This window comes from Podarcis tiliguerta, assembly GCF_965153285.1.
Source record: "Podarcis tiliguerta genome assembly, chromosome: 1".
In the NCBI taxonomy this organism is placed as follows: Eukaryota; Metazoa; Chordata; class Lepidosauria; order Squamata; family Lacertidae; genus Podarcis; species Podarcis tiliguerta.
Window position 1 is genome coordinate 124894388 of NC_139534.1, and position 20192 is coordinate 124914579.

A 20192-nucleotide genomic window follows, 5' to 3' on the forward strand; every position below is an offset into this window, starting at 1 on the left:
AGAAGCTGGTAAAATGCGGTCTTGACTATGCTACCACTCAGTGGATTTGTAACTGGCTGACTGACCGGACCCAAAGGGTGCTCATCAATGGTTCCTTTTCATCCTGGAGAAGAGTGACTAGTGGGGTGCCACAGGGTTCTGTCTTGGGCCCGGTCTTATTCAACATCTTTATCAACGACTTGGATGATGGACTCAAGGGCATCCTGATCAAATTTGCAGATGACACCAAACTGGGAGGGGTGGCTAACACCCCAGAAGACAGGATCACACTTCAAAACAACCTTGACAGATTAGAGAACTGGGCCAAAACAAACAAGATGAATTTTAACAGGGAGAAATGTAAAGTATTGCACTTGGGCAAAAAAAATGAGAGGCACAAATACAAGATGGGTGACACCTGGCTTGAGAGCAGTACATGTGAAAAGGATCTAGGAGTCTTGGTCAGACCCCACCTGGAGTACTGTGTCCAGTTCTGGGCACCACAGTTCAAGAAGGACACTGACAAACTGATGTAACCTGAAGCGTATGTAACCAGAGGTACCACTGTACCGGGGAATATATTCTGCTACAGACTCGCTAGCGTGAGTGAGGAAGGATAATATTTAATCAATCTATCCTACTATCCACAACATTCCCACAGTGCCAACTTCCACATGGCTTGGACTACAACTCCCATGAGTCCAAGCCGTTTGGAAGTCGGCACCAGGGCTGGGGGAAGGCTGTACTGGAGACCCAAACTGCTGCTTTCCGATCTATAACAGCATGGCGCCCTCCAGGGGCTGTTGGGACTACAGTTCCCATCATGCTGAAGGGGTACAGTTAGGGTTACCCCAGAAAGCCCTAAAAACTGTTTGTGAATCCCCCCCCCCAGCCAGGCCTCGGCGTACGCATTTTAAAAACTGCAATTTCCTCTAAGACAAAAAGCACAAGCTAAGCAGTCCTCTTTGTAACAAAAACGCTGTAACAAACCTAGAGCTGAGAACAGAAAACCTTTCGGTTCCCAGATCTAAGCAACCTTGTCCTGGTACATTGATTTGCAACATACTTCCGGGAACAGAACCAGGGAACGAAAAAAGCAACATTCTATGTAAAAATCTGTGAAGGGGGAGAGGGAAAAGGGGTTTGAAAAAAGGATAAAACCTGCTTGTAAAATGTTTTCGGTGCGGCCTGTCTTTTGTGAACTGAATCACACAGGTGCCTCTGCCCTTCCGGATGGCAGAATAAAACGCTCTTTCTCTGGATTAACCCCTTGGTGTCGTTTGGCTCCTTTTGTCTCTGCTCGGGTGCAACAATTATTCCTACCCATGGATTAAAAAGGCTACATATTTCTGGTGCATTGGCCGGGAATAAGCACATTCCCCAAGATCGAGGGACAAAGAGGTCCAGGGCGTCACTGCAAGGCGAGCAGCTCAGGATCCTGGGTCAACAGTTCCAGCGCGCATCCTGCCATCTTCGTGGGAGGGACTGGCCACCCGTTCCTGAGTGGACACGCGACAAGTGACGGAGAGAAAGAGCAACGGCCGTGCAGAAAGAAGGTACCTCGAGGAACAAGGTAAGCTCCACAGGGATAGGTGGGAGCAATAAGAGAGTCTGATCAACTCCGCCAGCAGGGTAGAAGAAGTGCCACTGGTTTTGGTATTGCCCAGAAAAGCAGCAAAAAGGGTGCTGCAGGGCGCCGGTCGAAGTCTAAGCGCTGCCGGTTATGGTTGGTTTTGTGCTCAGAAGAAGCAGTAGAGTGCTCTTGGGCCCCGGTCGAAGTCTAAGCGCTGCCGGTTATGGTTCTTTTTGTGCCCAGAAGAAGCAGTAGAGTGCTCTTGGGCCCCGGTCGAAGTCTAAGCGCTGCCGGTTATGGTTCTTTTTGTGTCCAAAAGAAGCAGTAGAGTGCTCTTGGGCCCCGGTCGAAGTCTAAGCGCTGCCGGTTATGGTTCTTTTTGTGTCCAAAAGAAGCAGTAGAGTGCTCTTGGGCCCCGGTCGAAGTCTAAACGCTGCTGGTTGTGGTTATTTTTGGGGGGGGGAAAGGGGATTGGGGGAGGTGCATGGGTTTTTGGTTTTTCTGAATGTGCGTGTGGGGACACTCCAGTGAATGTTTTGAGTGTGTGAGACGTTGAAAGCAACGTCCGGCCTGTGACTGAGTGAGAGAAAATAACGTTAGGAGGGCTGAGTGTCCCAGTGTCCCAGTGTCCCCAGGATCCCAGAGTCATGGGAAATAAAAGCAGTAAAACAATTCTTGAGACACCACTACAGAGCTTTCTGGAAAACTGGAAAAATGCCACGAAAGCAGAAGAGTGGGGATATAAACTCAAAAAAAAGCAGACTCCAACATTTATGTGAAGTTGACTGGCCTTCCTATTTACCAGAATGGCCTCCTGGAGGATCCTTTGATCCAAACTTGGTCAGCATTTTATGGAGTAACATTTTCAAAGCCCACACAGACCAGATTCCCTATATTTCTATCTGGAAAGCCAATGTGGATCAAAATCCCTCATGGCTTCGGAAAAATAGAATTGTGACTGCCCAAGTCAAACTGTGTTCAGTACAATTACAAGTTAAAAAGCCGCCAGTTTTGCCAGTCCTGGAAGAGGAGATAATTACCCCACCACCACCATATGCAGCAACTGCGCCAAGGCAACCAAATAGGGCTGCTTCTCCGCCCAATGCCCAGACTGAGGACCCAAATGAGAAGATTCCCCCCTCTGCCCCTCCCCAACCCCCTTTTGATGCAAGCAAGGAAGGTGAAGAGGAAGGTGATGATGATGGTGATGATGATGACTTCAGAAAAACTCTAGATAAAGAGATAAGATGGACTAGTAAGCAGTCTGACAGAGTGTTCCAGTATGTAGAACCGTTTAAAAGAGTGAGCTGGATGTGGCTTCTTGGTTCTAGAAGCAGCACAATGCAAGGATGTGAATTGGCAGACAGAAAGAAACAGAGCAGAAAGCTTTGAGAGCCGCATAGGACAGAACTGTTAAAAAAGTGACAATTAAAACCAAGGGATTGAAAACCCTAGGATTACAATACTGACCATTGAGGAAATCCGCAAGATACATGCCCTCAGGGCAGCGGACAATACTGATGTTGCAATTGGGGTAGCTAAAACTCCACTTTGATGGCCCACCCACTGACTGTACGACCCCCTGGAGTCAGGACCACAGACCTCCAAGCACCTTAAATCAGAATCCTTCTTTTGAAGAGGACCCAGCCAAAATAATTAGGGGTTTGTCTTCAAGCAGCCAGCAGCCAAAAATGCAAGAGGGTGTCCACGGGAGGGAAAGAAGACGCCTAGGGAAGAAACCAGTGCACCATCTGCAGGCAAGAGGGTCATTGGGAAATGGAATGCCCATAGGCCCCACGCCCGACACACCCCACCCCCACAGGCTGGGAACAATAAGATTTCTCAAAAATGATTTCTTCTCATCTCTGTTCTTGCTAAAAGACTGTTGCAGCTAGAAGCAAGTGAACTAACTGTTTCTAACGTTCATTCATGCAAGTAACAGGACATCAGCTTTTTTTCCCCTTGTGCTAGGCGCTTGGAGGTAGCTTCAGAGCGTTATCTCTTGGCTGCTATCCCAAGAGGAAAATGCTGCATTCTCACCAACCAGCTACCCTGAATCCCACACTGTCTGGATTTACGGTTCAGCCACAAAAAAACACAGAAGGCAAAGGGTTACCCACCCCCCTTGCCCCAAGCACTAACCTGAGGAAAGTGACTTTCTTAAAAGCAAGTGAATGCTTTCTGTGAACTTTGTCAAGTTTTACTTTTTAAGGTGCAATTTTATTCTGAAAAAGGAGCTGCAGCATAACATAGGAATTTTGAAACTTTGAAACTTTGCCAGAAGCAAGGAGCGCATTGTTCTTTTTACAGAGACTGGCAGTTTTTGGCAAATCAACTGGCAAATCAACTGAAATTTGCAACATGGCTTACAGGCCACGAGAGCTCTGAAATTTAGAGCACACGAATGAGACTTTTAAAAAATCTCAGCTGGCAAAACTAAACCCAAGGAACAGAACTGTTAACCCCTTGCGAAGTTTCCTGCCAAGCATACCCTTTTGAATTAATGTTTGCTAGGCCTATACCTTAGGTGCAAATGCTATCTGTCAATGTACAGTCGTTCTGCCGTGTGTTTCTTTTTCTCTTCTCTTGACAGATAAACCGGCCAGAGGCTGTCCTGTTTCTCTACAGCTGTTAAAGTCACCAGCATCTGTGACACCTGATCTGCACTGGCCCCTTCGACTCACCCCAGACATCCAGACATCGCTCCAGCCTTGTTGGAAGAGACCCAAGACGTCCAACGCCCACCAGACGCCCCGACGCCCACCAGCCCTGCTCACGTCACTCCGGAAGCTGACGTTTTGCACGGCTCAAGAAACCAGCGTGGATTGAAAGGGGACATTTTCTTTTCTTTCCTTTTGCATAACTGAACTTTATTGAAGGTACCTGGGCCTGATTTGCTTTACGCCACCCCTGCAGAGGAGGGTGTCTATTGGGTCTTTTCTTTCAGCGTAATTACACCCCAGCCCACTCTCTAGCACTTACCTAAGCACCTCCACATGCATACAATGGCTCAAATACGACTGTGGGTCCCCGTGCTGGTATTTCTGCTGCCTTTGACCTTTGATATGCCAATACCACTCACAGACAACTGCTGCAATCGTGGGGGGCCCACCACACATATAATAAGTGGATTCAGGTTGCTGAGATGGTTGCGTTCTCTGCAAATCGGACCAATTGTGCCGTTTGCACTCTGGCCCCTGTAGATGCTCTGGGAGGAATGCCACTCCTCCCTGTGCCTTGGAATGAATCCTTGGTTACAACTCCACTTGTTGCCTTCCAGCCTCTGGGCAACCATTCTTCTTTATGGAATCATTCCGTCCCTTTCCAGGTTCACAGGATCACTGGCTGCCTTTGTGTCAACAAATCAAATGACGCCAGTGACGCTCAGACCTATGTGGGCACTTCCCACTGTGATCGTACCTTCCCAGCCCCAACTGACATGCCTGAGTCCAAGACAGGAACTTTTTCTGGTTCCAAATTGACTGCATGCCTGGCCCGCTTGCTGACAGGCACCATATCTGCCAATGGTCAGGACGTTTACTGGGTGTGTGGCAGAAAGGCCTATCATGCCCTCCCAAGAGGATGGTATGGGGTCTGTTTTCCAGCCTACTTAATACCCCCCATGTGGATTCCTGACCAGATACCCTCTGCACCCCCTAGAAGGAGGCGTTCGGCTGACCTGGCAACACTTGCAGGTGGCAGCTCCCAGGATTGGGGCCAAAATCAGTGGCCTCCGGAAAGGATACTGGCCCATTATGCGCCAGCCTCCTGGAATCGGGGAGAGAAAATCTCTGGGGCAAGGGGGCCAATCTATAACTTGAACCGCATAATCAGACTCCAGGCAGTGGTAGAGATTGTTGCTAACACAACAGCCACGGCCCTTAGGCTAATTGCCACGCAATTGGATGAGACACGCAATGCGTTTCTCTCAGTCCGATTGGCGTTGGACTTTCTCCTGACGCAACATGGCGGCTTTTGTGCAGCATTAAATCTCACCGGTGGGGCCTGTTGCTTTAACATCTCTGATCATGGTGAGCCCATTCGCAATTTGGCAGCAGGACTTGAAACAGTGGCCCATATTCCTACCCAAACCTGGGAGGGATGGGACATGTCATGGCTTGACTGGTTGCCAAAACTAGGATGGGTAAAAGGCCTGATTTTGCTGCTGCTTGGCCCACTTTTCATTTTGCTAATTTTTTGCTTTTCTGTACCTTGCTTGCTGCAATGTTTGCATACAATGACACGCAATATGATTTCTCGCATGCTTCGCCCCCAGATTATAGCTCTGACCCGAGAATATCAGCCTGTGCCTTCCTGGGACGAGCCTTTTTGAGAAAAAGGCTGTCCAAAATTGAGAGGTATGGAATGAAGGGGTACAGTTAGGGTTACCCCAGAAAGCCCTAAAAACTGTTTGTGAATCCCCCCCCCCCAGCCAGGCCTCGGCGTACGCATTTTAAAAACTGCAATTTCCTCTAAGACAAAAAGCACAAGCTAAGCAGTCCTCTTTGTAACAAAAACGCTGTAACAAACCTAGAGCTGAGAACAGAAAACCTTTCGGTTCCCAGATCTAAGCAACCTTGTCCTGGTACATTGATTTGCAACATACTTCCGGGAACAGAACCAGGGAACGAAAAAAGCAACATTCTATGTAAAAATCTGTGAAGGGGGAGAGGGAAAAGGGGTTTGAAAAAAAGGATAAAACCTGCTTGTAAAATGTTTTCGGTGCGGCCTGTCTTTTGTGAACTGAATCACACAGGTGCCTCTGCCCTTCCGGATGGCAGAATAAAACGCTCTTTCTCTGGATTAACCCCTTGGTGTCGTTTGGCTCCTTTTGTCTCTGCTCGGGTGCAACAATTATTCCTACCCATGGATTAAAAAGGCTTGACCACCATCTGCTGGCAGCATCACATTGGCTATCCCTGCCAACACATTGGCTATCCCTGACCTATACTCAAGGCCAGGCCTGCGACCTATCACCCTCCACCAATTGTAAAAGCCCTTGCTGCCTCTTGACAAACTACAACTCCCAGGATTCTTTGCAGGGAGTGTGCGCTTTAGATTCATGGAGTGCATGTAGCCCTTAATGGCACAACCTGAATTTGCCAGTATGTGATTTAATCCTACCCCAAAATAGCAACAGTCTGGAAGTGAGTAGAGAGGGAGGAAATGGGGCTGGGCAAGCTGAGGCCTCTCGTTCTGGCTGGGCCACTGTTGCTTGTTTTTATTCTCTGCAGCCCAGTGGATATATTTAGCAACTGGCTATCTGTCCCATATTGCCTAGGAACAGCTCCAGTGTATTTTAAGGCCGGTTTCGTCTTCTGCATGACTGGAGAATCTCTTGCAGAGCTTTCCAAGACGTTCCCACTCTTGTCACATTACCAAGGATTTCACTGTATAAATGTCACCCAGACACGTTCAGGATGTAGTTTCTTAATCAATGCAGTCAGGATGGATAAAGGTGTTTGTTTGTTTGTTTTGGTTTTACTTGGTTTTACTGAAGCAGGGATGGAAAACATGTTTTTGTTAAGCTAGGGGTGCTAAAGTGGGGTTTTTTTTAGCTAGTTCAGCAAAAAAATATTCTGGGACTTGCTTTTTTAAAAAATTTTTAATGTATAATTTAACAATGAGAAGAGAAGACTCCCTGGAAAAGACCCTGATGTTGGGAAAGATGGAGGGCACAAGGAGAAGGGGACGACAGAGGACGAGATGGTTGGGCAGTGTTTTCGAAGCTACCAGCATGAGTTTGACCAAACTGCGGGTGCCAGTGGAAGACAGGAGTGCCTGGCGTGCTCTGGTCCATGGGGTCACGAAGAGTTAGACACGACTAAACGACTAAACAACAACAACAACAAATAATTTAACAAGGTGTTATGTACTGAGTTGAATAGGATCCAAACTGCAGCAGTCTGATTGGTCCTAGAACAATAGGATCCAAATTGCAGCAGTCTGATTGGTCCTAGAACAATAGGATTCAGAATGCAGCAGTCTGATTGGTCCTAGAACAATGCAGCAGTATGATTGGTTGGCAGGAACCACCCAATCATGCTCCAGATAGAAGTGAATCCACAACCTGATTGGCTTACAGTAGAATTCAAGAATTAGCCAATCATGTGCAGCCCATTGTGTAAATAATGTATATAAAGCAGATACTTTGAGGGGACATTCATTCATTCCTCCTCACCACTATGAGCTGAATAAAGAGCATGAAATCACTTTGCGACTCTGAGTATATTTCACAAAGTAACAATAATAAAAAAATTAAAATGTGCACCCGCCAGACCATTCCATTGTAACTATCCAACCTCCCAAAATTCCAACACCTCTTGCGATGGTTCGACCCCCTTACGTTTTAACAGTACAAATTGTACAAACACTTTCCATATCTCCTCGAAATCCTGCATATTCCCCGTCTTACCTTAACAGCACATGTTAATTTATTATTAATGGCTATATCCCACACCTCTTTATACCATTCTTCCATTTTATATTCAAGGATAAAGGGTTTAAATGAGGCCCTGGGTTAGCAAGCAGACCGGGAAAGTCGCTTTGAGGGTTTATGGTTTTTTTCTACAATCAAGCGGAATATAAAATTAATGAAATAAACAAACAAATAATAAAACACAGCCTCTTGAGGATTGATGCGGATTTTGAAAACTGCAAATAAAATGTGGGAAGCTTAGCCATAGGCAGCAATGCTTTTTCTTAAAAAATAATAATAATTAATGTTTATAGAGAAAAATACACAACTTAATATCTACCCCCCCCTTTTTTAAAAACCCCAAACCAAGACTTTTAAATACATACAATAAAAACACAAAGGGGGGAGAAAGAAACAGAAAGAAAAAGAAAGAAATATGAAAAAGTAGAAAAGAGGTTAAAAGAGAAAGATAGAAAAATAAGATTCAGAATACAGTGGTGCCCCGCAAGACGAAATTAATTCGTTCTGCGAGTTTTTTCGTTCTACGAGTTTTTTCGTCTTGCGAAGCACCAATGTGTATTGACGGTTTCCCATAGGAATGCATTGGCGGTTTTTTAAAAAAAAGGCGCAAGACGTTTCGTCTTGCGAAGCAAGCCCATAGGGAAATCCGTCTTGCGAAGCAACTCAGAAAACGGAAAACTCTTTCGTCTTGCGAGTTTTTTGTCTTCCGAGGCATTCGTCTTGCGGGAGATCACTGTATAAAGAACCTCCAGTTATTTATCAGTCCGCTATATAAAAAAAATATTCTGTCTGCTAGATAAAAACAATATTCATTTCATCTGATCCATTATAGCACCCAACAAAGTGGTAACACTTCTGAACGCTATTTGCAGGCTATGCCTCCACAATTGGCGGCAACAATGTTTCTGAAGATCTTTTGCCTGGTTCCTTGTAACTTCACTTCCTGCAGGGAGGGAACTGCCAGAAGGCCGTCAGAGATGGACCTCGGTGTCTGGGCTGAACAATGGGGTTGGAGATGCTCCTTCAGATATACTGGACTGAGGCCGTTTAGAGCTTTCACGGTCAGCACCAACACTTTGAATTGTGCTCGGAAACGTACTGGGAGCCAATGTAGGTCTTTCAAGACGGGTGATATATGGTCTCGGCTGCCGCTCCGAGTCACTAGTCTAGCTGCCGCATTCTGGATTAGTTGTAGTTTCCAGGTCACCTTCAAAGGTAGCCCCATTGCAGTAGTCCAAGCGGGAGATAACCAGAGCATGCACCACTCTCGTGAGACAGTCCACGGTCAGGTAGGGCAGTGGCGTAGCGTGGGGGGTGCAGGGGGGGCCGGACGCACCGGGCGCAACATCTGGGGGGGTGGGCTCGCACTCGCAGCTCTCTGCCCCTACCTGGCTCACTCACTCTCTCTCACTGCAGTGCTGGCTGTGCGAATCCGATCCAAGCTGCCGGGTCGCCGCCCACTGTGGAGGGGGGTGCCAGGCGTGCGGTGCGGTGCAGTGCAGAGAGAGAGCGAGGGACTATCTGGGGGAGGGACAGTGCAGTGGGGGGGGGCGCAAATTACTTGCCTTGCCCCGGGTGCTGACAACCCACGCTATGCCACTGAGGTAGTGTCTCAGCCTGCGTACCAGGTGGAGCTGATAAACAGCTGCCCTGGACCCAGAATTGACCTGCGCCCCCGTGGACAGTTGTGAGTCCAAAATGACTCCCAGGCTGCGGACCTAGGAAGCGCTATTCCCCTAATGCACTTCATAAGGAAATGTTGCTGGAATGATGCCTGGACATGATGATACAAGGATCTGGAAGGCTTGCCATCCTGAAAATGTAATACCAGCTGCTCCTGCCCTGACAGAGTGCCGCTAACCCTTTATTTAATCCATATCTTTTCCAGCAAAAATTGGCTCCCCAAACAACTTACAATGAAAATCCATATAAAGCTAAAATAGGAATGTTATGTGTTGGTCGGGGGGGGGGGTGCTGTTGCGGACACAAAACCAGCTTCCTGGTTCTTCCCTCTGGGAAAGGGGCAGAGCAGCAGATGGAGGTTGGAGCTGGTAGAGAAAGCAATCCTTAGGAGCAGCCTTTCCTTCGATCTGCAGAGTCTCCTGCTCCCTGGCAACTGATCGTCCAGATGGCACTGGCTCTTCCCTGCAGAAGGAGCAGGCAGCAGCAGCAGCAGCAAGTGAAGATGCCAACTCACAAAGCAGTCCTCCTATTGATCTGCAGGCTCCTCTAACTTAGGGATGAATATCTCAAGTACCGTATTTTTCGCTCCATAAGACGCACTTTTTTCCTCCTAAAAAGTAAGGGGAAATGTCTGTGCGTCTCCCCAAATCAACACAGACGGTGGAAACTTCACACTGGACTTCAAGCATCTGGCATTGTGTGCCTCCCCATTCTTCCTCCAGACTCTGGGTCCTTGGTTTCCAAATGAGATGCAAAAGCTGCTCTCATCAGAAAAGAGATTTGGGGAGCCATGTAATCAGCTGGTCAATGTCAGACTAGGGCCTGGGACTCAGCCTGGAAGCTCACTAGGTGCAGATATGGGCCTGTCCTCATCTCTCATCCTAACCCACCTCACAGGGTCATTGCGGGGGATTAAATGAGGAGGTGGAGGAGAGCCACAAATGCCACTTTGAGCTCCTTGGAGAAACAGGTGGGATATAAATATATTAAAGAAATAAATGAAATTGTGATCCTACTCCCTAAGCGACATATTCCATCTCCTGTCTTTGCCTTGAAGGTCGCTGAAATTGCCAAACCAATTTGTAGGCACAAATCGCCCACGAAACCAAGGCGATATTTATGTGGTTCCCTTGAACCAAAGTGGTTTGTTGATTTTGGAGCTCTTGTTCTAAGGCTTTTGAGGTCTTCCTTTCCCCTCTTGGCCAAGTTGGGTTAAAACCATCCAGGCTCTTGCTGGCAGCTAATGCGATGGCAGCCAATGGGACTGTGTCACACCCATTGGCAAAAGATTGCTGTGATATCAGAGCAGTTTATCCAATAGCATTGGGGAGGTGGGGAAAGGTCAGAGGTCAAGGAGAGCACTGCAACAGTGGTGTGGTCAGAGGAGTGCAAGGTGGAAATAAAAATTAATCTTGCAGTTTTCTGGAGTGACTTTAGAAGAAAGTTCATAGGAAACTGCTTTGTTTACACCACTGGCCCATCTAGTTCAGTATTGGCTACACTGACTGGCAGCAGCTCTCCAGGTTTCAGCAGAAATATTATTAATAATAATAATAATAATAATAATAATAATAATTTATTTATACCCCACCCATCTGGCTGAGTTTCCCCAGCCACTCTGGGTGGCTCCCAATCAAGTGTTAAAAACAGTACAGCATTAAATATTAAAAACTTCCCTGAATAGGGCTGCCTTCAGATGTCTTTTAAAGATAGGATAGCTGCTTATTTCCTTCACATCTGATGGGAGGGCGTTCCACGGGGCGGGCGCCACTACCGAGAAGGCCCTCTGCCTGGTTCCCTGTAACTTGGCCTCTCGCAGTGAGGGAACCGCCAGAAGGCCCTCGGAGCTGGACCTCAGTGTCTGGGTAGAACGATGGGGGTGGAGACGCTCCTTCAGGTATACTGGGCCGAGGCAGTTTAGGGCTTTAAAGGTCAGCACCAACACTTTGAATTGTGCTTGGAAACATACTGGGAGCCAATGCAGATCTCTCAGGACCGGTGTTATGTGGTCTCGGCGGCCGCTCCCAGTCATCAGTCTAGCTGCCGCATTCTGGATTAACTTCAGAGTCCTAGAGAGAGAGCGGTACATATTTTGGGAGCAACAGTGACCTCTAGTGGGAAAACCTCTGAGCACATTACAATTACAGTGGTACCTCGGGTTACAGATGCTTCAGGTTACAGACGCTTCAGGTTACAGACTCCGCTAACCCAGAAATAGTACCTCAGGTTAAGAACTTTGCTTCAGGTTGAGAAGAGAAATCATGCTGTGGCGGCCCCATTAGCTAAAGTGGTGCTTCAGGTTAAGAACAGTTTCAGGTTAAGAACGGACCGCCAGAAAGAATTAAGTTCTTAACCCGAGGTACCACTGCACAAGGCTTAGGGGGATTTCCTAGACTTTAATGAGAATCTGGGATAAAATCATTTCCCCAAGCAGGAAACAGAGCGTGCCAATTTTTAAAACGTTATTCTCTCAGGAATGCTGAGAAAACACACTGGAAACACAGCTCTGAGGTCTGCAACAACAGACTTTCTTCCTTGCTTATAATGAATTCATAACCAGGCCTTTTCCAGGTTAAAGCATCGGTTGTGCGATAATAAATGTGCCTCTTTGCCATCTGAAATGTGGTTATAAAATGCTTAACAGTCCCGATCCAAGAACAGATATTTGGATGGTATCCAACTAAATAACACTCAAGAGTAATTGTCTCCATCATATTCTTTATTTAATAAAATATATTTTTTAAAAATATACCATGGTGGCTTACAAGACTATAAAAGCATAAAACCACGCAATGAGTCAACTCAGAGTAGGGCTAACATTGAATTCAGCCCTTTAAACACATCTGAAACTGGGTGGGCAGCTTAGTTGTGATTCATCTAAAGCATGAACGACTGCCACAGGACTCGAGTGTGAATAGTTTTAGCTGAATTGGGACAAATGTGCTAAATTCGGGAACAGAGCAATCCAAACCCAATTTGTTTAGGGAGATTAATCAGGGAATGATGAAATTCAAAACAGGAGCAATTAATTGCGTGTTTATTCCAATTAAAACAATTTACTTTAATTCAACAAAACCGATAAACTTGTTCAGTGATACCAGCTTGTCAAAGTCTGATACTCATTTATACCTCCAGTGTCTCACAGCCATACCCTTGCCTCGTAGCACCCAACTAGGTAATCCCCACTAGGGGGCAGTACGGTCCATTTTGGCCAGAAAATGACTCAAGCTTCAAATACCTGAAAGACACCTCCCTTCTCTACAGACCCTCGCAGGTTCTAGGACTGACAGAAGAGGCCCTCTTTGTTTTCCAGAAGCTCAGGCGCTCAGGGTGTGTTGGCAGAAGACAGGGCCTTCTCTGTGACAGCCCCAAAGTTGTGGAACTCACTCGCTAGAGAGGTGCACCTGGCCTCTTCCTTGTACAGCTTTTGAAGAGTGTTGAGGTCACACCTCTTTATTCTATAATAATAATAATTTATTATTTATACCCCACCCATCCGTCTGGGTTTCCCCAGCTACTCTGGGCTGCTTCCAGCAAAATATTAAAATACAACAATTCATCAAATCTTAAAAGCTTTCCTAAACAGGGCTGCCTTTAGATGTTTTCTAAAAATCAGATATTTATTTCTTTGACATCTGGTGGGAGGGCATTGTACATCGGGGGGTGCCACTACAAAGAAGGCCCTCTGCCTGGTTCGCTGTAACTTCACTTTTCACAGTGAGGGAACTGCCAGAAAGCCCTTGGCGCTGGACCTCAGTGTCCAGGCAGAATGATGAGGGTGGAGACACTCCTTCAGGTATACTGAAGGATATATATTTAATTATGGTCCACCTTTTTCCCTGACAGGACTCAAGGCAGCTTAGAGATAAGAGCAATAATCACTAGAAACATGGGGGGGGGGGTAATTGGAATATTTTAGAACCCATCTTAAAAAGCATCTTAAAAACCAGAGACATCACCTGGCCAACAAAGGTCCATATAGTTAAAGTTATGGTTTTCCCAGTAGTGATGTATGGAAGTGAGAGCTGGACCATAAAGAAGGCTGATCGTCAAAGAATTGATGCTTTTGAATTCTGGTGCTGGAGGAGACTCTTGAGAGTCCCATGGACTGCAAGAAGATCAAACCAATCCATTCTTAAGGAAATCAGCCCTGAGTGCTCACTGGAAGGACAGATCCTGAAGCTGAGGCTCCAATTCTTTGGCCACCTCATGAGAAGAGAAGACTCCCTGGAAAAGACCCTGATGTTGGGAAAGATGGAGGGCACAAGGAGAAGGGGACGACAGAGGACGAGATGGTTGGACAGTGTTCTCGAAGCTACCAGCATGAGTCTGACCAAACTGCGGGAGGCAGTGGAAAACAGGAGTGCCTGGCTTGCTCTGGTCCATGGGGTCACGAAGAGTCGGACACGACTAAACAACAACAACAGGACCCGTCTTATTTTTGTAGTTTCAAGTTGTTTTAAACTTTTTAATATTGTGGGACCTTAGGGTAATAAATAATAATGATAATAATAATAATAATAATAATAATAATAATAATAATAAGTGCACCGTGACTTGGAAGAAGGGGTTGCCATTTTCTGCTCCACCTTGGGAAGCAAAAGGTGTTGATTCAGCCCTTACAGAGGGAGAACTATTTCATTTATTAAATTTGTATCCTGCCCTTCATCCATAAATCTTGGGGCTGCTCACAGCATAATTGCGGAAGACTAAAGGGAATCATGGTCAGATCAAACCAAGGAAGGAGTGTTTTCCACCCTTGGGTGCTGCAGAGTCCAAGAAGGGGTGGTCTGGGTGTCACTGAGCTTGCAAGATGATATAAAGGGCCTCAGCAGAGAGTCAGCAAGTCTGGTTCTTCCGTAAATCATCATCAGAATTCTTCCTCTTGTTAACCAACCACAAACCGCGTAGTTCTGTCTCTTTTCCTGATGGTTTTCAAACTCACCGGGTGTTTCTCTTCAGCCTCTGCGCCACCAAACAAGTAGGGTGTGCAACAGCTAGAAGCCACCCCTTGACTCAGATTTCCGTAAGCATCAGTTTCATTAAAAGAACTGGGCTGTATCTCTGTTCGTTGGTGGAAGGAAGACATTGCCTTCCTCTCCTGTTCCACCGACAGATTCCTCCCATTGGTGTACCGGCAGCTGTGGATTTCACCCAGTATCTGTCACCTAGGTGTTACGGAAAAATCTAGGTGCGAGGCTGCTCAGTCACCCAGCTCCTGGGACAGAACCCACGGAATAAAGGAAGGAGTCCAGCCACCAACCGGAGCAAATAGCTGTAGACCAAAGTTTATTGCCCAACAGGTTCAAAGGAATTTTGAACCCCAAGGATGGGGTGACAAGGACTTTTAAAAGTTTCGATCTTATCCCAGCATACAGTTCATTAAGCATCATCACTACATCATTGCTATATCAGAAAAGGGGAGGGTTAACGTAGGAGGAATGTGTTGGGGCAACAGGCGGATACAGGATATGTATTGGGAAGTACAGTGGTACCCCGCAAGACGAATGCCTCGTAAGACGAAAAACTCACAAGACAAAAGAGTTTTTTGTTTTCTGAGCTGCTTTGCAAGACGGATTTCCCTAAGGGCTTGCTTCGCTAGACGAAACGGCCCTGCCTCTCGTGTCATGGTGACGCGCACTGCACGCACGCACGCACGCTTACTTCCCCGCTCCTCCGGCTCCCTCCCACCTTCCCGCTGATGGTTAGTGCCTCGTGCCGCTGCCCACCCCCCTCGCGCGCTCCCCTCAGAGAGCCGTTGCCGCCAGCACCTCTCTCTCCCTGGTGGCGGTTCCGCCGAGTCGCGCTCCTGAGCCCTGCCGCCCTCCAGCAGCCGCGTCGCACGGTGGCCACAATGCGCGGGTGAGTCTGAGGTCCCGCTGCGGCAGCTGTCCTGCTTCTCCCCGCCCCTCCCCGCCGTTGTTAGTGTTTGAATGCAGTGGTGCTTCGCAAGATGAAAAAACGCGTACAACGAAAAAACTCGCGGAACAAATTAATTTCGTCTTGCGAGGCACCACTGTACATTCTAAGCACCCACTGAAAGAGGACAATAGAACTTTGGTTTGCATAGTCTGCCACCTGGGCAAGTCCGGAGGAGTGCCTTGCCCAGCGATTGACACCTATGAGTACCTTCCTGTGAGTACGTGACCTCCCGCTTGAGGGATTATGGCAGGGACAGAGTGGTTTCCAAGTCCTTGGCCAATGAAGCAAATTGGCGGTGGAATAAAGGAAACTGGCAAAGGAGTTGATTCCCCCCCCCTCATTTTTAAAATTCATTTTATAACACATCTAAACAACACAAACAGAAAAACAAACAATACAAACAAATTCTTGTCTTATCCTTATTTTTTCTAAACATTGTTAGGTGAGCTTCCCCAAGTCCCCCCCCATCTGATTTTCATTTTACCTCATCTTTAGCAGATTACATATATCATAATTTATAACCATTTTTTTATCACGCTTACTTTTACCATAAAAATCTTCACATTTTATCACCTACAAATAATACTATTTTAAAATACACTGTCTTCTACTTCTAACCGTACAGCCTATATCCACTTCTAAAGCTATTCTAAGATTTAAATATTAACATATTTTTTCAAATATTCTTTAAACTTCTTCCAATCTTCTTCCACCGTCTCTTTTCTCTGGTCTCGGAGTCTCCCAGTCAGTTCGGCAAGTTCCATATCATCTTCATCTGCCATTCTTCGATAGTTGGTAAATCTTGTTTCTTCCAGTTGATTTTATACGATTTTTAAAGCTAGGTAACTTCCCTGAGCCGTCAAGTCAAAAGGATACATTTATGCATAATATTTGTAACATTTAACAACTTTAAAGATGTGCCCCCCCCCCCGTAATTTCCGTAACATTTGTAAACAAAAGATTTAGAGTGTTACTGGAAAAATCCGAGGGCTCCCTTGGACAAAAAGTAAAGACACCAACCGGAGTAAATTGGAGCAAATCAGCAGCCTGTAGGCTTGGCCTTTATTGAACTGTTGCAGCAGGGTGTTCCCCTCACTTGCAGGAGAGAGGAAAGACACAGAAAATGGTGTGCAAGACCTTATAAAAACTTTTGAAATTCCCATCCTCTAGGTCAAGCCCACTCCCAGAAACATCATGCATACATGACAGAAAGGAGGGGTTGAGGGAGGAGTTGTGGTGGTAACCTGAGTGTCCTGTCACCTGGCTGGTTCCCTTCTCCCCCTCCCCATGAGTCATTTTCTGAAGACAAAGGTAGTCGCAGTTTCCTGCTCCCTGAGGGAAATCTGATCATGCTGAATCCATTCCCATATGCAAGTTCTTTGTGATTTTGATTGTCTTCTGTCTGGGATCATCAGGGTTGGCATAGCAACTGGGCAGGGCTCCTGTGGATGTGCTGGGATGGTGAAGGGATTATGGCGCCCTGTATCAAACCTTCCCCATTTTGTAGTCTTTCCTTCATGGAGTAAAATAAAAGTGGAACAGTGCAAATCCGATGTATGGTTGATTTTCTATGAATTTATAACAGAAGTGCAGCATATGTAGTGTGTGAGTGTGAGTGTGTGTGAAGTTTGTACAAACTGAATGATGGGGGGGGGGGGGTTCCTGCTACAAGAACGGTCATGGCAATGTATTCTAGCCTGCTGTAGATCTTCCATATTCCACCAGGGGGCTTTGCAGCACAATAAATATTTCTGCTTCGGAGATCACTGTTGGTGGGGCCAAATCTTAAAATCAACTGCTCACATGTTTAAGCAGGAAATGGAAGCGAGGAAAGCACAGAGCACATAAATCCATGTGTATATTCTCTTATTAAGGTTCTATAAAGGACATAGTTACTTCGAAATCAGCATTTGAAATTTTTTCTTCATTATATATTAATTATATTTTAGAGAGGGGGGATAAACAGTGAAGATCAGCGCAAGGCTGCATACGCACCATAAATTTAAATCGCATTACTGCATTTGCTAAGAATCCTGGGAACGGTAGTTTATTCCCCAAAGGGCTACAGTTCCCAGCCCCCTTAACAAACCACAGTCCTCAAAAGTTACTGGCCTACACATGTTTTCATTAATCTTTTAAGAGCTAGTAGCTTGTGCTTCTGTCCTTGCTGCAGACCCCTCTTTTCTCGGTAGCCATCGTGGAAACACAGGGGACTAGCAGCTTAGCCAGCTAGCAAAAAAACCAAAATTCACTTCTAGGGAAAAAAAGCTGGTGGAGGTGGAGGGGCAGATCTGAGGCCAGACAGGTTCCTCTCCCTCCACAGCCAACATGGAAATCATCTTCAAGACTCCATCATCTTAAAATTGTTATAAACCGCAGACTTTGAGGGTGGCATAGCATGTCCCACATTTTATATACCAACTAACCCGTGTGCATACAAACTTTTCGTTCTGCACCGAAGGGTAATGGAAAACTCAAAACCTTAATTAACAACAGCTACTAGCGACTAGGATGCGGGTGGCGCTGTGGGTTAAACCACAGAGCCTAGGACTTGCCGATCAGAAGGTTGGTGGTTCGAATCCCTGTGACGGGGGTGAGCTCCCGTTGCTCTGTCCCTGCTCCTGCCAACCAAGCAGTTTGAAAGCACACCAGTGCAAGTAGATAAATAGGTACCACTGCAGCAGGAAGGTAAATCATAGAATCATAGAATCATAGAGTTGGAAGAGACCACAAGGGCCATCGAGTCCAACCCCCTGCCAAGCAGGAAACACCATCAGAGCACTCCTGACATATGGTTGTCAAGCCTCTGCTTAAAGACCTCCAAAGAAGGAGACTCCACCACACTCCTTGGCAGCAAATTCCACTGTCGAACAGCTCTTACTGTCAGGAAGTTCTTCCTAATGTTTAGGCGGAATCTACTTTCTTGTAGTTTGGATCCATTGCTCTGTGTCCGCTTCTCTGGGGCAGCAGAAAACAACCTTTCTCCCTCCTCTATGTGACATCCTTTTATATATTTGAACATGGCTATCATATCCCCCCTTTACCTCCTCTTCTCCAGGCTAAACATGCCCAGCTCCCTTAGTCGTTCCTCATAAGGCATCGTTTCCAGGCCTTTGACCATTTTGGTTGCCCTCCTCTGGACACGTTCCAGTTTGTCAGTGTCCTTCTTGAACTGTGGTGCCCAGAACTGGACACAGTACTCCAGGTGAGGTCTGACCAGAGCAGAATACAGTGGCACTATTACTTCCCTTGATCTAGATGCTATACTCCTATTGATGCAGCCCAGAATTGCATTGGCTTTTTTAGCTGCTGCGTCACACTGTTGGCTCATGTCAAGTTTGTGGTCAACCAAGACTCCTAGATCCTTTTCACATGTACTGCTCTCAAGCCAGCTGTCACCCATCTTGTATTTGTGCCTCTCATTTTTTTTGCCCAAGTGCAATACTTTACATTTCTCCCTGTTAAAATTCATCTTGTTTGTTTTGGCCCAGTTCTCTAATCTGTCAAGGTCGTTTTGAAGTGTGATCCTGTCCTCTGGGGTGTTAGCCACCCCTCCCAGTTTGGTGTCATCTGCAAATTTGATCAGGATGCCCTTGAGTCCATCATCCAAGTCGTTGATAAAGATGTTGAATAAGACCGGGCCCAAGACAGAACCCTGTGGCACCCCACTAGTCACTCTTCTCCAGGATGAAGAGGAACCATTGATGAGCACCCTTTGGGTCCGGTCAGTCAGCCAGTTACAAATCCACTGAGTGGTAGCATAGTCAAGACTGCATTTTACCAGCTTCTTTACAAGAATATCATGGGGCACCTTGTCAAATGCCTTGCTGAAATCAAGGTAGGCTACATCCACTGTGTTCCCTTCATCTACCAGGCTTGTAATTCTGTCATAGAATTACATGGCGTTTCCATGTGCTCTGGTTTCTGTCACTGTGTCCTGTTGTACCAGAAGTGGTTTAGTCATGCTGGCCACTTGACCCGGAAATCTGTCTGTGGACAAACCCATTCACCTCTGCCTCAACTTTCCTCTCCATCATCTGCTGTCTCCCTGTGTCAGATTGCAGACTGTAAGGTCTTGGGGGCAGAGACCTTCCCACGTGTACTAGGAAAAAACACCATACATTCTGATGGTACTCTGTAAATAATAAACAATAACAGCTGTATGTATACAGTACTCTAAGGACAACTCATTTAGAATCATAGAATAGAATCATAGAGTTGGAAGAGACCACAAGGGCCATCGAGTCCAACCCCCTGCCAAGCAGGAAACACCATCAGAGCACTCCTGACATATGGTTGTCAAGCCTCTGCTTAAAGACCTCCATTTATTCACAACCCTTTTCCCAAACAGAACAACGAGAACTCAGGAATCGTAGACTCTTGACCAGAAAAGTCCGTGACCAGAGGGAGGAGGAGCACCAAGAGGAATGGAAGAAATTCAAAGACTATTTAGCTAAATATCTTAAGATAATCTAATTAGAATTACTTGCGAGTACCAGATAGGACTAGGATTTGAAAATGTGATGTGTAAAATATTATGTTAAAATTAAAAATGAAACTGAAAAGAAAGTAAGATGTTAATTGACCAAGTAAAGT

At 46.3% G+C, this 20192-nt stretch overlaps 1 protein-coding gene and 1 long non-coding RNA gene across 3 annotated transcripts in view; one reads left to right on the forward strand and one right to left on the reverse strand.

Moving 5' to 3' along the window:
- The window catches only part of SGPP1 (sphingosine-1-phosphate phosphatase 1), a 70340-nt gene that overhangs the window by 5143 nt on the left and 45005 nt on the right, over nucleotides 1-20192 (forward strand). The gene's annotated exons all lie outside the window — the stretch shown is intronic.
- Nucleotides 15992-19727, reverse strand: LOC310677977. 2 transcript variants are annotated; one of them, XR_014511543.1, is made up of 2 exons: nucleotides 19607-19727; nucleotides 15992-16404 (listed from the first exon to the last, which is right to left on the reverse strand). It is a non-coding gene; the product is annotated as an uncharacterized lncRNA (long non-coding RNA). The 2 variants fall into 2 exon arrangements; XR_014511544.1 differs by having other exon boundaries at nucleotides 15992-16447.